We start from the raw sequence: 14,039 nt of genomic DNA, 5'->3' as shown, positions 1-14,039 counted from the left end.
TGTAGGCTAAGCTCCCAAGGCTTCTGGCATTTAACACAGTAAAGCAGCTTTAATTAGAATGCTTGTAAATACAGAGTACCGGGGAGGGATTATTTTCGGGGGGTTTTTTTGTTTTTAAATGTGGACATGGCTTAAGGGGGAAATTCTTAGGCAGTAGCTCTGCATCTTTGGAACCAAGACCTACTCATAGAAGTGTGCATGAGGTCCTATATCCACTATTTTAACTTCATACATCTGTTTTGTAAAGACTGCAATTTAAGCTTTTTATTACCCCCCAATTCAGCAAATTTACTCAGCCCAGTACTGAAAGGAGCAGGGAATAAAGCCTCCAAGTTAGCTATTTAAAGACTGTTAGTTCTCTTTTTGTGGGCTGCACAGTTCTTAATATGTGGCCCTGTGAGTCTGAGTCAACTGGAATGGAGAGAGTGAGAGACCAGAGTCCAATCAATGCATCAAGGGGCAAGCAGACTGCTGGTCCATTGACCCTTTCCAATTAACCTTCCATATACAGCTGTTAGGTTTGTTTACTAGCCATGGCATCCAAATCTTGTTTCTTCACTTAAAAAAAAAAAAAAAAAAAAAGTCTGAATGAGTTGACTGCCCTTTACAGAAGGAGCCTGGGTGTGAAAAATGCCCTCCATGCTATCATGCTAGATCAAGAAAAAGCAGAGGAACTGCTGTATAGTTCAATTTCCAGGTGCAGAAGAGACCCACAACTCAGACAAAATCCATTTGAATGCATTTTCGGCTAGCATGAATTCAGATGTTTTTATTGCAGTAGCATCCACAATATTGGGTCTCTTCTGCACCTGGAAATTGAACTATACAGCAGTTCCTCTGCTTTTTCTTGATCTAGCATGATAGCATGGAGGGCATTTTTCACACCCAGGCTCCTTCTGTAAAGGGCAGTCAACTCATTCAGACTTTTTTTTTTTTTTTTTTTTTTTTTTAAGTGAAGAAACAAGATTTGGATGCCATGGCTAGTAAACAAACCTAACAGCTGTATATGGAAGGTTAATTGGAAAGGGTCAAGGCACAGGAATACAGCAGAAAAAAGATTTATTCAACTAGTGACATGTTGCTTAAATGTTGCTATCATCTTCAGAAATAAATTGTGTTTTTAACTCTTTGTGACCATTGATCACATACGCAGATTAAAACGTAGACTTGGGTATTTCAATATACAAGTAATTTCAATGCTATCTGACCACTGAGCTTGGAGATACTACCCCTAACACAGGCTAACACATATACATCTGTGAAACTCAGCAGCAGATTCACATGGGAAAAAAATCAACTTTAAAGTGAGGTTATTAAACATGAATGTCAAAGACAACTGAATGCCTAGACACAAACTAAACCAAGCCATGTCTACATGACTGGTGTCATTCAGAGGTGTGAATATTCCACCTGCGAGTGACATAAGTTACACAGACATAAGTGCTTGTGTGCACAGTGCTATGTCAGCAGGAGAGCATCTCCCATCAGCACAGAGCAGCGGTCCCCAAACTTTTTATGTCATGCTCCCCTTCACCACCTGTAATGGAATTTGTCCGCATGCCCCAGGGGCAGGGCTACAGCCAGCAATGGAGCTGTGCCAAGGTCAGAGCTGGGGCTGCAGGCAAGACCAGAGATTTACACTGGGAAAAATAATTGCATCCGTGTCCAGCAAACATAGAACAAATCTTGCCAAACTTTGGCTACATCTGTTCAAAACTGAGGAACAGGCTCTGTCAATCCATTAACAGGGGGACTCAGACTTCACTGGAATCTAACAAGATTCCAAAAAGGACTGGATATATAGAGAGATATCAATATCCAGAATGAACATAATATCTCCCAGAATTTTTTTTAGCGCTAAACCTTATATTTTGACTATCAGGATAAGCCCCAATGTGGAAGGCCAATTATCCCATATTTACCTACTGTATGGTTCTTGCATCTTCCTCTGATGCATGTGGTATTGGGGACAGGATACTGGACTTCATATGGATCTCGGACCTGATTCAGCATAGATACTCTAGTGTCCCTAACAAGCTGAACAGAAGGTTTTTTTTATGTTAAATTGAACTGAACAGACATCAAAAATGTGGAAACGGGGTTTACATTTTGAAGTCAGCATGGGATATAAGCCTGATGCATTTAAAACAAGCAATCTGAGATAAGATTGTCTCAGCCATAGTTAGATAATTGTTTCGACTCCCATAGCTCACTTACATTGTCTGTTGACAAACTTTCTTAAAAAGTTGCTTTATCTCAGAACTTAATGTAATTTTCCAGACAGAAAGCAGCTTTATAAGAATTAAAAAAGTACCTGAAACAAGCCGCACAGAGAGGGTAGAGGTAAGTGCATAGACATGAGAGTCAGGCTTAGAAAGAAACCAAAACTAGGTTTCTGACTGTAACATGATCTGCTACTTCAGACATTTGTGAAATTAGTGCTGACATTGTAAAGCAATTTCTTATCACGAGCTATCAGTCGGCAAGTCCCTAAACAAAGTTAATGATCAAATGGAAGAAAAACTAGAAGCCAGAATCATCTCACTAAAGGTAGGTCTACTTATGGCAGCACGTAGAGTACGGACACTGCACACACTAAGTGCAAAAAGCAGTGAGGCACTGCTTAAATGAAAAGAGCACAGGCACACCAGAATCTTAGGCTATATACATGGCTCTGCACATCCACGGAGTGCCTCCAATGTCTACACTGCCGAGTAGTATCCCGGTGCCTTCATGCCAGAGCCTCACACTGCAGTGTGTAGCTACATGTACCCTTCACACCACCGCAAACATAAACAAAGCCTGAGCGTTGAGTCACAAATGTAGGGATTACTAGTTAAGAGGGATTAATCCAGAATCAAGTAAGGCAGCAAAGGCTATGGTTTGTAGCAACCTAAAACCAACTGAGGAAAGTTTAAGACTGAGGCCTTGTCTATACTACAAGGGTAAACTGACCTAAGTAACGTAGCTGGAGTTGACGTAGCTTAGGTCGACTTACTGTGGTGTCTATATCCCGCTGTGTTGATCGGAGATGCTCTCCTGCTGACTTACCTTACTCCTCTCGTTCCAATGGAGTAAGAGAGTCGTTCAGATTTAGTAGGTCTTTACTAGATAAGCTAAATCGACCCCTACTGCATCAACCAGAGCAGCATCGATCCCGGGTAAGTGTAGACATGGCCCAAGTTTTTCTAAACAGTGACTTAATTGCAGTAGAATAACAAAACTTATTTGGTTAAAACTATGAAGCTAACTGTGACGTTGCACTTCATATGTTTTATGGAAATATGTTTATGTGTGATTATGATGTAACTGGAATATGCTTTATGCAAAAGGTCTCTCGTAAAGTATTACAAAGGTTATAACCTACTGAATATATTCATCCTATTTTTATGAATGTATCTGAAACTAGGAATATAAAGTATAACTCTGAGGTCCTATTGTAATTATGCAAAGTGTGGGCCATTAATGCTGGTTTAGAAATTTGATGGTTCCCATTGACTATGACAATTGGCTGTAAATAGTTTATTTACCTGCAAGCCTTCCTGTATATGTGTATGCCAGCCCGTGGGTAATGAAAAATGAGGTCTTATAGTGACATGTGACCATGTCACCTGATACTGGAATCAGTCTTAAACCTGGGGCTTTTCCATTTAGGAGGGGTTGGGATCCAGAGAGATGAAGGATTCCCGCCTTGTGCCAAAACTATAAAAAGGAGGTGGAGCAGGACAAGGGTGGTCCCAGCCATGAGAAAGCCCCTGCTTTTCACCTAAGATGCCTATTAGAACGAACAAGGACTGTACCAGGGAAAGGTTTGGGCCCAGACTAGGAAGGAGTCTGGGCTGTTAAAGAAGCTTATTGGAACATCTCTGAGGTTGAGGTTTACTTGTAATCGGCTTCTGAATGTATTAGGCTTAGACATGCGTGTTTTGTTTTATTTTGTTTGGTAACTTACTTCGTTCTGTTTATAATTACTTGAAACCACTTAAGTCCTACTTTTTATATTTAATAAACTCACTTTTGTTTATTGATAAACCCAGAGTAAGGGAGAGCAAATAGCGGTGCATGTTTCTATCCGTGTTATAGAGGATGGACAATTTATGAGTTTACTCTGCATAAGCTTTATACAGAGTAAAATGGATTTATTTGGGGTTTGGATCCTATTGGGAACTGGATATCTGGGTGCTGGAGATAAGTGACCTGCTCAGCAGTTTTTGGTTAAAGTCTGCAGCTTTGGGGGCATGACCAGACCTGGGTCTGTGTTGCAGAAGGCTAGCATGTCTGGCTCAACAAGATGGGGTTCTGGAGTCCCAAGCTGGCAGGGAAAATGGGCTCAGAGGTAATCTCAGCACATCTGGTGACAAGTCCCAAGGGTGTGTGCGACTGAACCCGTCACACTAACATACCCTTGTAAGTAAATGGTTTAAGTGATTCAAGTTCCACCTTCCTGAAATTAGCTTTCTCAAAGTTGTTTTAATAAAAAAATTGCACACAGTTTAAGTACATAACAAATTTAGAGCATGCAGCCTCTATGGCCAGCTTTATAAAGTTCAGGTTTAGTTTATATGAAGTGGACACCATAAACTTAAATACTAGGGCTGTCGATTAATCACATTTAACTCATGCAATTAACTCAAAAAATTTAATCCCGATTAGTCACAGTTTTAATCCCACTGTTAAATTCCAATTGGTATCCTATTGTTTATTAAATATTTTTGGATTTTTTCTACGTTTCCAAATATATTGATTTCGATTACAGAAATACAGAATACAAAGTGTACAGTGCTCACTTACTTTTTTTTTTACAAATATTTGCACAGTAAACATTATAAACAAAAGGAATAGTATTTTTCAATTCACCTCATACAAGTACTTTAGTGAAATCTCTACCCTGAAAGTGCAATTTACAAATGTAGATTGTTACAAGTCCACTCAGTCCTATTTTTTGTTTTGCCAATGGCTCAGACAAACAAGTTTGGTTACATTTGCAGGAGATAATGCTGCCTGCTTCTTGTTCACAATGTCACCTGAAAGTGAGAACAGCTGTTCGCATGGCACCGTTGTAGCCAGCGTCACAAGATATATACATGCCAGAGGCTCTAAATGTCTCTTCATGCTTCAGCCACCATTCCAGAGGATCCAAAGCGGTGTGCACTGATGCACGTTCATTTTCATCCTCTGAGTCAGATGCCATCATCAGAAAGTCGATTTTCTTTTTTGGTGGGTCCGCATCTGTAGTTCCTGCATCAGAGCGTTGCTCTTTTAAGACTTCCAAAAGCATGCTCCACTCTTCATCCCTCAAATTTTGGAAGGCACTTCAGATTCTTAAACTTTGGGTTGAGTGCCGAAGCTATCTTTAGAAATTTCACATTGGTACCCTCTTTGCATTTTGTCAAATCTGCTGTGAAAGTGTTCTTAAAACAAATGTGCTGAGTCACCATCCGAGAATACTATAACGAACTAGATGGCAGAAGGTGGGTAAAACTGAGCCGGAGACATACAATTCTTTCCCCCCTCCCCCCAGGAGTTCAGTCACAAATTTAATTAGCTTCCCCCTCCCCCCCCTTAAGAGAGTGTCATCGGCATGGAAGTATGGCCTCTGGATTGGTGGCCAAAGCATGAAGGTGCATCCGAATGTTTAGCATATATGTAAATACCTTGCAATGCCAGCTACAAAAGTCCAATGTGAACACCCGTTCTCACTTTCAGGTAACATTGTGAACAAGAAGCGGGCAGCGTTATCTCCTGCAAACGTAACCAAACTTGTTTGTATGAGATTGGCTAAACAAAAAATAGGACTGAGTGGACTTGTAGGCTCTAAAGTTTTACATTGTTTTGTTTTTGAATGCAGGATTTTTTGTACATAATTCTACATTTGTAAGTTCAACTTTCATAATAAAGAGATTGGACTGCAGTACTTGAAAGATACTATCTCTTTTGTTCTTTACAGTGCAAATATTTGTAATCAGAAATATAGAGTGAGCACTGTATACTTTGTATTCTGTACTGGAACTGAAATCTATTTGAAAATGTTGAAAACATCCAGAAACATTTAAATAAATGGTATTCTATTATTGTTTAAAAGTGCGATTTTTTTCCCCCCAGGGATAGACAATAGATAAAATATTGCATTGGTTAAAAAAGAAGCTGCATAACGTTAATAATAAGTTAAGTTTTGTTTGGGGGGGGGGGGTTCTCTAGTTTACATCAATATAGTTCCCTCCCCCCAACATTTGTGTATTTAGTAGGGCTGTCACATGACCAAAAAAAAAAAAAAAAACACACACACACACACACAGGTAAGCCAAACATCCAGGCCAACCACAACCCATAGGATCCAGGGAGCAGTTTCTCTGGCAAATTGTAAGACGACCAGTAGGCAGAAGGGGCTCCTGTACTGGGACAGCTACTGCTACTTGTCAAACACCTTCACTTGGACTTAAGCTCCTTCGGGTAGGGGGACCATCTTTTTGCTGGGTTTGTACAATGCCTTGCACAATTGGGTGGTGGTCCTAACTAGTGCTCATAAGCACCATGGAAATACCAAGTTAATGTTATTACAATCCTCACTTCCCTTCTCCCTGCATTGCCCCACTACTGTTAGGAACTGGGACTTCTTGGAATTGGGGTGCAGTGTGTCACTTCCATCCCATATTCTTCACAATGATATGATTATGACATAGTTAGGATGTATTTTATCACATGACTTGCATAGGTCATTGGGAATTTTATGATTTGCTGAATGATTATCCTATTTGTATGAATGGATCATTTTTGTATCTGAAATTATGAACGCCCACTAGGCAAAGGCTCTCAGTCTAGAATGGGTCCTTCCCAGCCAGCCATCAAGTTAATGAGCCATTAGAGAGAACAATAGATCTTCGGGGAAGCTTATCTCCCACCTGGGTAGCCTTCCTGAGGATGCTACAGACAGCATCCGAGTAATAGTTGCTGTGACACTACAGGGACATGTGACCAGGTCACCAGGTGCTGGACTTCAGTCAGTGGGGAAAATAGACCTCCCAAGATGGTGTGGGAACAAGCTCTGAAACAGTGTTCCCACCATGTGCAAAAGCTATATAAGGCAGTGGAGTGACATCATCTGGGTCCTTCAATGACTCCGCACCCAAGAAGGCTCCTGGAAACACCTGAGGAACAAAGACTAAACTAGGGGAAGTGCTAGACCCAGGCTAAAGGGATTTTTAGCTTGTGAATGGAACACCTGGGGATTCCAAGCTGTAAGCAAGTGCAGCTTGCCCCTTAAGAATCTGCAGTCCGCTTGTATCATCATTTAGGGTGAGAATTTGCTATTCATATCTGATCTGTGATATTAAGCTTAGTTTGCAGTTTGTTTATTTGCTAGGTAATCTGCTTTGATCTGTTTGATATCCCTTATAATCACTTAAAATCTCTCTTTTGTAGTTAAACTTGTTTCTGCTTTATCTAAAACCAGTTTGTGGGAGTCATAACTTGGGGCAGAAAGTTGTTGTATATTCCTCTCCACACTGAGTGAGGGGGCGAATTTCATGAGCTTATACTGAACAGTTCCCTATGCAGCGCAAGACGGTATAGGTTTGGGTTTATACTCCACAGGGTGTGCGTGCCTTAGGAACTGGGAGGCACCCTAGCTGAAGCTTTACCATGCAGGGGCTGGTTAAAAAGCCTGCCTGCATGTACTGCAGCGAGGTGTGTCCGTACCTGTGTGTGCTGGTATATGTGCAGGATGGAGCCTGGAGAGGGCTTGGCAGCTTGTCATAGCAGTACAGTGTAAAAGGGAGCCCAGGCTGGTGGGTCAGGGGAACTCAGTGGTACCCCAGTTCCAGGTGGCACCCCGGAGGAACCCATCACGGGGAGATTTGAACTTGATGTCTCCTCTCCGTGCATGTTCCATCCACATCCCTGCTGCTGCTAGAGCATGGTGGGTGGAGAAAGTGAGAAAGGTACAGTTACAGCCAAAGTTAACTGTATGTTCTGCTGCTTAGTTTCTACATCTGGTGAACTGTAATGTCATGCTTAGAACTCGCAGAACTGTGAGCCACTGTTTTATCACTCTGACTTAGCAAGAGTGAGAGCTTTGCTGCTGCTAAACTCAGTGTCAGCTCTCTGACACAACAGCCTATCTGCCTTGCCAGCAAACTCTTCAGTCTAAAGACAGGTTTCAGAGTAGCAGCCGTGTTAGTCTGTATCCTCAAAAAGAACAGGAGTACTTGTGGCACCTTAGAGACTAACAAATTTATTAGAGCATAAGCTTTCGTGGGTTACAGCCCACTGAATCCCAGTTCCCAAGTTCACCTAAGACATCTCCCTGCAGCATCCAGGTATCCGTCTCACTGGATACTCAGAAATTAGGTTCTCTGCCTCCAAAAAGGCAGAGCACACATCTGTTAGGTTAGCTGAAGACTCACCCTTCACAGAGATTGTTTTGTAATAATCAAGAATAAATGTATTAACAAAAAACAGATTTAAAAGTGATTCTAAGCAAGAGGAAAAGACATATGGTTACAAACAAGACAAGTTCTCTAGCAATTAAAACTTAAATTTTAGCAAGTTACAATCTTAGCCAGGTCTGCATGGCAGAAGCTCCCTAACAATCCCTCCCTCCTCCCCCAAAAAACACCTGTTACATACTTTTCCCACCCATACCCAACAACCCTCCAAGTTCAGACCCAGGTTCCTTCCCAGCAATTTACTTCCCTCTCCTTCAGCTCTGCTCCACTGCACCCCTGGACTCCCCCAAGCATTTGCCCTGCTTCTGAGGGGTGCGGGAAATACAGTTCTGTATTGAATTACTTCGAGTTCTGTATTAATATACCTAGTAAGGAATTTGTAAAAAACATTTCCTGAATCTTTTGTTGTCGTCTGTATTGTTACAGATGTACTTGCTGATAGGCATTTTGAAATAAATTACCAAAATAATTGTAACTGGTGGGATTGTACTTTTATTTTGACAAATAAAATATGCAGAATTTTAAAATATTGTGCACAGAATTTTTTTGGTGCAGAATTCCCCCAGGAGTATTACTTACATCAGGTTACCAGCCCACCAGATATGGGGATCCCATACTCACAGAATCAGAGAGTGCTTTATTCCCCAACCAATAGTTAACTAGAATGTCTTTTTACTCCCTTTATATTTTCCTAATTCTATTGTCTTTGCCTCAAGAGTCAGGAAGACCTTCTGGGGATGCAAACTTTAGTGTGTCCGCGGGTATACTAGATATACAAGAAAAAGTTTAGCATGTTTTGCATTTAAAATTAACTGATTTATTAAACAATGGTAGTATTATCTGTAGCTAGTGAACTGAGCTGATTGTATATTTGGGCCACGGTGATTGGAAACAGAGGTATTTAGGCTCTTGACTTCCACTGAATTCAGCAAAAGTTAGACTAAATACTTTTGTGGACACCATGTCCATCAAAAATTTAAAAACTAGTAGAGCTCATCCTCTTACACCTAGTTTTTATTATTCCTAAATTAGAAAAGGAAAACAAGCTTTCCTGCTTTTTCCAACTGGTTTCTTAACTTTGCACCAGCATTGAACTGAACTAGTTAAGATTTTTTCCAGAGATTTAGAAAAATTTTCCTCAAATGATTTCATCCAACAATCACTAAAAAAAATTTTGGGGAGGTGAAAAAAGTTTGAGAAAGTTGACAGGTTTATTTTTAAACTTCTTATAGTGCTCTGAAATTATGCTAATTTATATCTGAAGTTTTGATTTTGCTGGGACTAGTTGTTCAGCTACAGGAAGTCAAAAAATCCTGCTGTTCTCACTTCTAAATTTCAAAGGAAAGTTATTTTCATGTTTTCACTGGACATTAGTGATAATTTTCTTGTGACAAAATATAAACAATTCCATGGTCCACTAACCAACTGAATTCAGTCTAAGAAACTGGAAAGAGGATTTAAACAAATTATGTAAACATCTGATCAGAACGGCTCTGTGGTCATAGCCAGAGCTAACACAAGGACTATCTATAGGGCTCAAATGAATGAGCTTATAAAACCAACCTTTACGTAATTTGTTCATTCCCTGTTCACAATTAAAAAAAAAAGTCATAAGTGTCCTGGCAAGCAGATTTACCCATTGGCTTACACAGACTTCAGCTGACTATTTAGTCAGCCCAGTAAGGTAACATAACTACCGTTTAACTTAACTGCCAAGTTCTTACACCTCCCCATCTGGAGACAAACATCTTTTCTAACTGGAGTTAAACAATACCTCATACCCCAAAAACTGAATAATCATATGGGTCTGGATTCTTCACCCTTCAGAAGTACTGCAATAACTGCAAAAGGACCATATAATCAGAGCATGGAACTAACAGACCCCAAGGCCATTCCCATCACTCAAACTAGGCCAAAACCATGTTTTTTTTCTGATATTCTACAAATCAAATCAACCCTGGTTTTGTGCAAGTCAAATTGCTTTAAATAATGATTTAAGTCACTAGTCAGGAAGACTCGATTTAATCACGGATTTCTATGTAAAACTGCATTCTTTTTGGTTGTTATAAGCTTAATACATATTCTTCACAACTCAGAGATAGATGTAGGTTTCATTTTTAGAAGGTACACACTATACATTTTAAAAGTCATTTATTTTGAAAACTTTTCAGATTAGTTTTACAGCTATATGAGAAAATGAATGATTGTTTGGTTATTTCATTTACCAAAGATAACTGAAGCAGGTATTTACGAAGTTATTGGGAGGTGAACTATCTACAATTCAGTAGGTTAATCATTACTATTTGGAGAACTTTCTTGCCATGCTGTATTAGGAGGAGATCACCAGACAGACATTTAAATTGATTTATTTAAATCAACAACTAGTATTCTGGATTTTTTTCCTTCAACAGCAAACATAATATTTTAACAAAACAAGCATATGAATTTTTTAATTTAGTTCAACATTCAAGTTTTTTTTAAAAATCAGATTTGTTTTTGTTAAAATTGTTTAAAATAGTTAAAGAAACTTTAAAAAAGTTAAATCAAGTATGTCAGCCAGATCAACATGAGAAACTTAAAATACTGGCTTCTGCAGTTAACTCAGTCGTCTTCACCTTCATTTTCCTGTTTGTTCATAATCTGGAAAAGAAAACCAAGCTCTTCTGCTTTTTCAGGTCCCAAATGATTTCTCAATTTGGAATGAATTAGTCCAAAGGAAGAAAATATTCTTTCTACACCAGCAGAAGAAGCTACTGCTGTTAAAAGTGAGATTATCACTTCAACAGTCTCTGAACCCAAGTGCTTAAGTGATTTCTGCCAGTTCACTGGTGTGACTTTCTTTAAAACGTCAGCAGCAAACATATTTCTTGAATGGCTCTTATTCCCAAACTGGGTCTCTTTTACAGCCTGCTGGCATTATAGGTTTTCCCCATCTAGTGAGAGAATGGTAGAATCACAAGTCAATGAAGGCTCAAATCACACTCAGAAAGACCTCAAGACATCTTGGGTATGGTGCTCAAACAGTTTCACTTTTGTTTCTACTCTGTCTGTCCCTCCCTTCCCATTTACAAAACTTTTCTTAAACATTACATGAATATATAGTCTCATACTACAGAATTAGAATGTATAATCCTTATTCCATGATGAGGTATCTTTGAACTATAATGTATCTTAAAACAACCTTTAGATAGGTTTTTTCCTCAGAAAGCATTTAATCACAAAAAAAATCCAATTTAAATAAAAAAATCCAATTCTTTGTTTTTAAGTCATTAATTTTTATCCACCCCGCACAATACTGACAACTAAATTGCTATGCCATGTCAAAAGTTTGACCATGTACATTTAAAACCTTGTTATAAAAAATTAGCTTCTATAATGCCACCTTGGCCCAGTTAGAACAATGCTCTATGCTAAACACACCAATTTCTATCTATTGTTATAAAGTTACTAGTTAAAACAATGAGAAAGGGCTTCAATGATCTTAATGTCTTGAATAATTTGTTCCATGTTCTTTTTGCCTCAAAGAGGAAGCCAGTTTTGCAGACAAGTCAACTTCAAACCATATTAGTTGTGACCACACTGAAGCTAGTTTAAAGTTTTATTACCAGCAGGAAGACCAGAGACTCCACTGCCCACTCACTGCCATCCCAGAAATCCTGCAAGTAGTGATGACATGAACCATCTGCCTCACCTTCACAGGGACACTGGGCGTGGGAAACTTAGCAACATCAAACACAAAACATCCAACCGCCCCTCGCCTTTACGAACACCGCACTGGGCTGCTACTATTGCCCTTACCGACTGAAGCAGGAAACTCACAGGTGCATGAAAGTTTTACTGTAAACAAGTAATGTACAAGAACTCCAGTGGTAGCATGTGGTTCAGTGGCTGCTTTCCTCGCTAACTTTTTAAGAAAAAAAACTAGCACACGGAGCCACCCCCGAAAACTTGAGGCGGAATCACAGCGAAGAGGCGGCTACACAGCGGCTCTTGTGAGTCACCCCTTCGTTACCTGCGAGCGCCCTGGGGTGCTCTAAGCTCTCTCGCCACCCCGCCCGCGCGCAGCGTTAGATCCCTCGGCGGCCTGAGTTTGCCTTGCAGCGAGGAATCAACACGGGCCTTTTCCTTGCTCAGCCGCGGCGTCTCTCCAGGGCACCCAGCGGCCGGTCAGAGTAACCGAGCGGCCGGGGCCCTCCCCGCATCCTCTCCCTTCCCACGGCGACCGACGCCTGGGTCGCGTCCCGCCTCACCCCAGAGCTCGGGTCAAGGCTCACCGCAGGCCCGGCCGGAACCGGGGCCCAGCGCCCGGTCGCCCCCAGCGAGCTAAGCGCCATTCCAGGCGGCCCGGCGCCCCCACAGCGGTAGCCTCCGCTCACCCCCCCCGCCCGCGCTGCGGCCAGCGGAAGGGGGGGAGGCTCCATTACCAACAACACTGTTGCTGAGGGCGAGAGCCCGCCTCGCATCCCGCCCCCCGGGCCCGGCCTGACGGAGCCCCGGCCATCGCGGTACAACCCTCCCCCGCGAGCCCCTGGCTCACCCTGCCCAGGCCTGCACGGCGGACGCGCTCCCGTCTCTCCGAGCAGCAGCGATTGCAGCAGCTTTGGCCGGGCACGTACCAACAGAAATTGCGTCGCGCTCCGGAACGTCACTTCCGCTAACGCCCCCTATGTCCGGAAGTTTCTGGAACGACCTCGCCCTCTTCCCTCGAGGCGGAAGTGGGGGGGGACTGGGAGAGCGAGCTGCGGCGCCACCTGCTGGCCGTAGGCGGCGCGCTGAGCGGCTGTGGTACGGCGGGCGACGGGGGAGGCATGTGCGAGGCCGTCACGGCACGTCGCAGCGCGCCAGGCCCCCGCCCCCCGAGTCGCCAGCCTCTCATGGCCCCGCCCCGAGGCCATGAGCCATGGACCGAGGTGACCTTGGGGGAGGGAAGGAGGCCGTGGACCGAGATGACCCTCGCGGCAGGGGGGAAAGGGAGTCACACGCCGCCTGGGGGCACCCAGCCACAGGCGGCCACCCCAAGAGATGGCGCTAGCCCAGTGCCAGGGTGGCCCGGTCATGGGGTGGAGACCTGGAAGGCATCTGAGCTGCACTAGGTCTGGGTGCCCTGTGTTGAGTCCCATGGGGCAGCCCCCAGGGCTGCAGGGCCAAGATGCATTGCACCTTGCTCACCTCAGCAGCCACAGGCCACGGTTAGATCCCCAGGGTGCCCTAGGGTGACCAGATAGCAAATGTGAAAAATTGGGAGGGCAATAGGAGCCTATGTAAAACAAAGCCCCAGATATTGGGACTGTCCCTATAAAATCGGAACATCTGGTCACTCTAGGCTGCCCAGATCTCAACGACTAATAAAAACCTGGATGTCGTGGTATATAATCAGCTGGACGTGACCTCCCAGCGCGAGGCTGTGGCCAATAGAACTAATGCCATCCTGGGATGCATAATCATGGATAGGAAAAGAGCCCCAAGAATGATTAAAGGATTAGAAAATGTGCCTTACCGTGATAGACCCCAATCTATTTAGCTTTTCAAAGAGAAGGTTAAGACCTGACTTGATCACAGTCTGTAAGTACCTGCATGGGGAACAAATATTTGCTA

General features: G+C 42.5%; 1 protein-coding gene across 13 annotated transcripts in view; it reads right to left on the bottom strand.

The window, feature by feature from the left end:
* Nucleotides 1-13,226, bottom strand: part of DNAJB6 (DnaJ heat shock protein family (Hsp40) member B6) — a 90,616-nt gene extending 77,390 nt beyond the window's left edge. For 4 of the 13 annotated variants that reach the window (XR_006176592.2, XM_005297209.5, XM_005297210.5 and 1 more), the window contains exon 1: nucleotides 12,982-13,120. The gene's annotated coding sequence lies outside the window, so the exon portion shown is untranslated. Of the gene's footprint in view, nucleotides 1-12,718; nucleotides 12,879-12,981 lie in introns of those variants that run through there. The other 9 variants (XM_065582764.1, XM_065582767.1, XM_065582760.1 and 6 more) reach the window with 6 other exon arrangements.
* Between the last annotated feature and the right edge of the window lie 813 nt (nucleotides 13,227-14,039).

The sequence above is a fragment of the Chrysemys picta genome, chromosome 2, assembly GCF_011386835.1.
Source record: "Chrysemys picta bellii isolate R12L10 chromosome 2, ASM1138683v2, whole genome shotgun sequence".
Taxonomy (NCBI): Eukaryota; Metazoa; Chordata; order Testudines; family Emydidae; genus Chrysemys; species Chrysemys picta.
The sequence above is the reverse complement of the archived record's forward strand: the minus strand, read 5'-3'. Positions and strand labels throughout refer to the sequence as shown.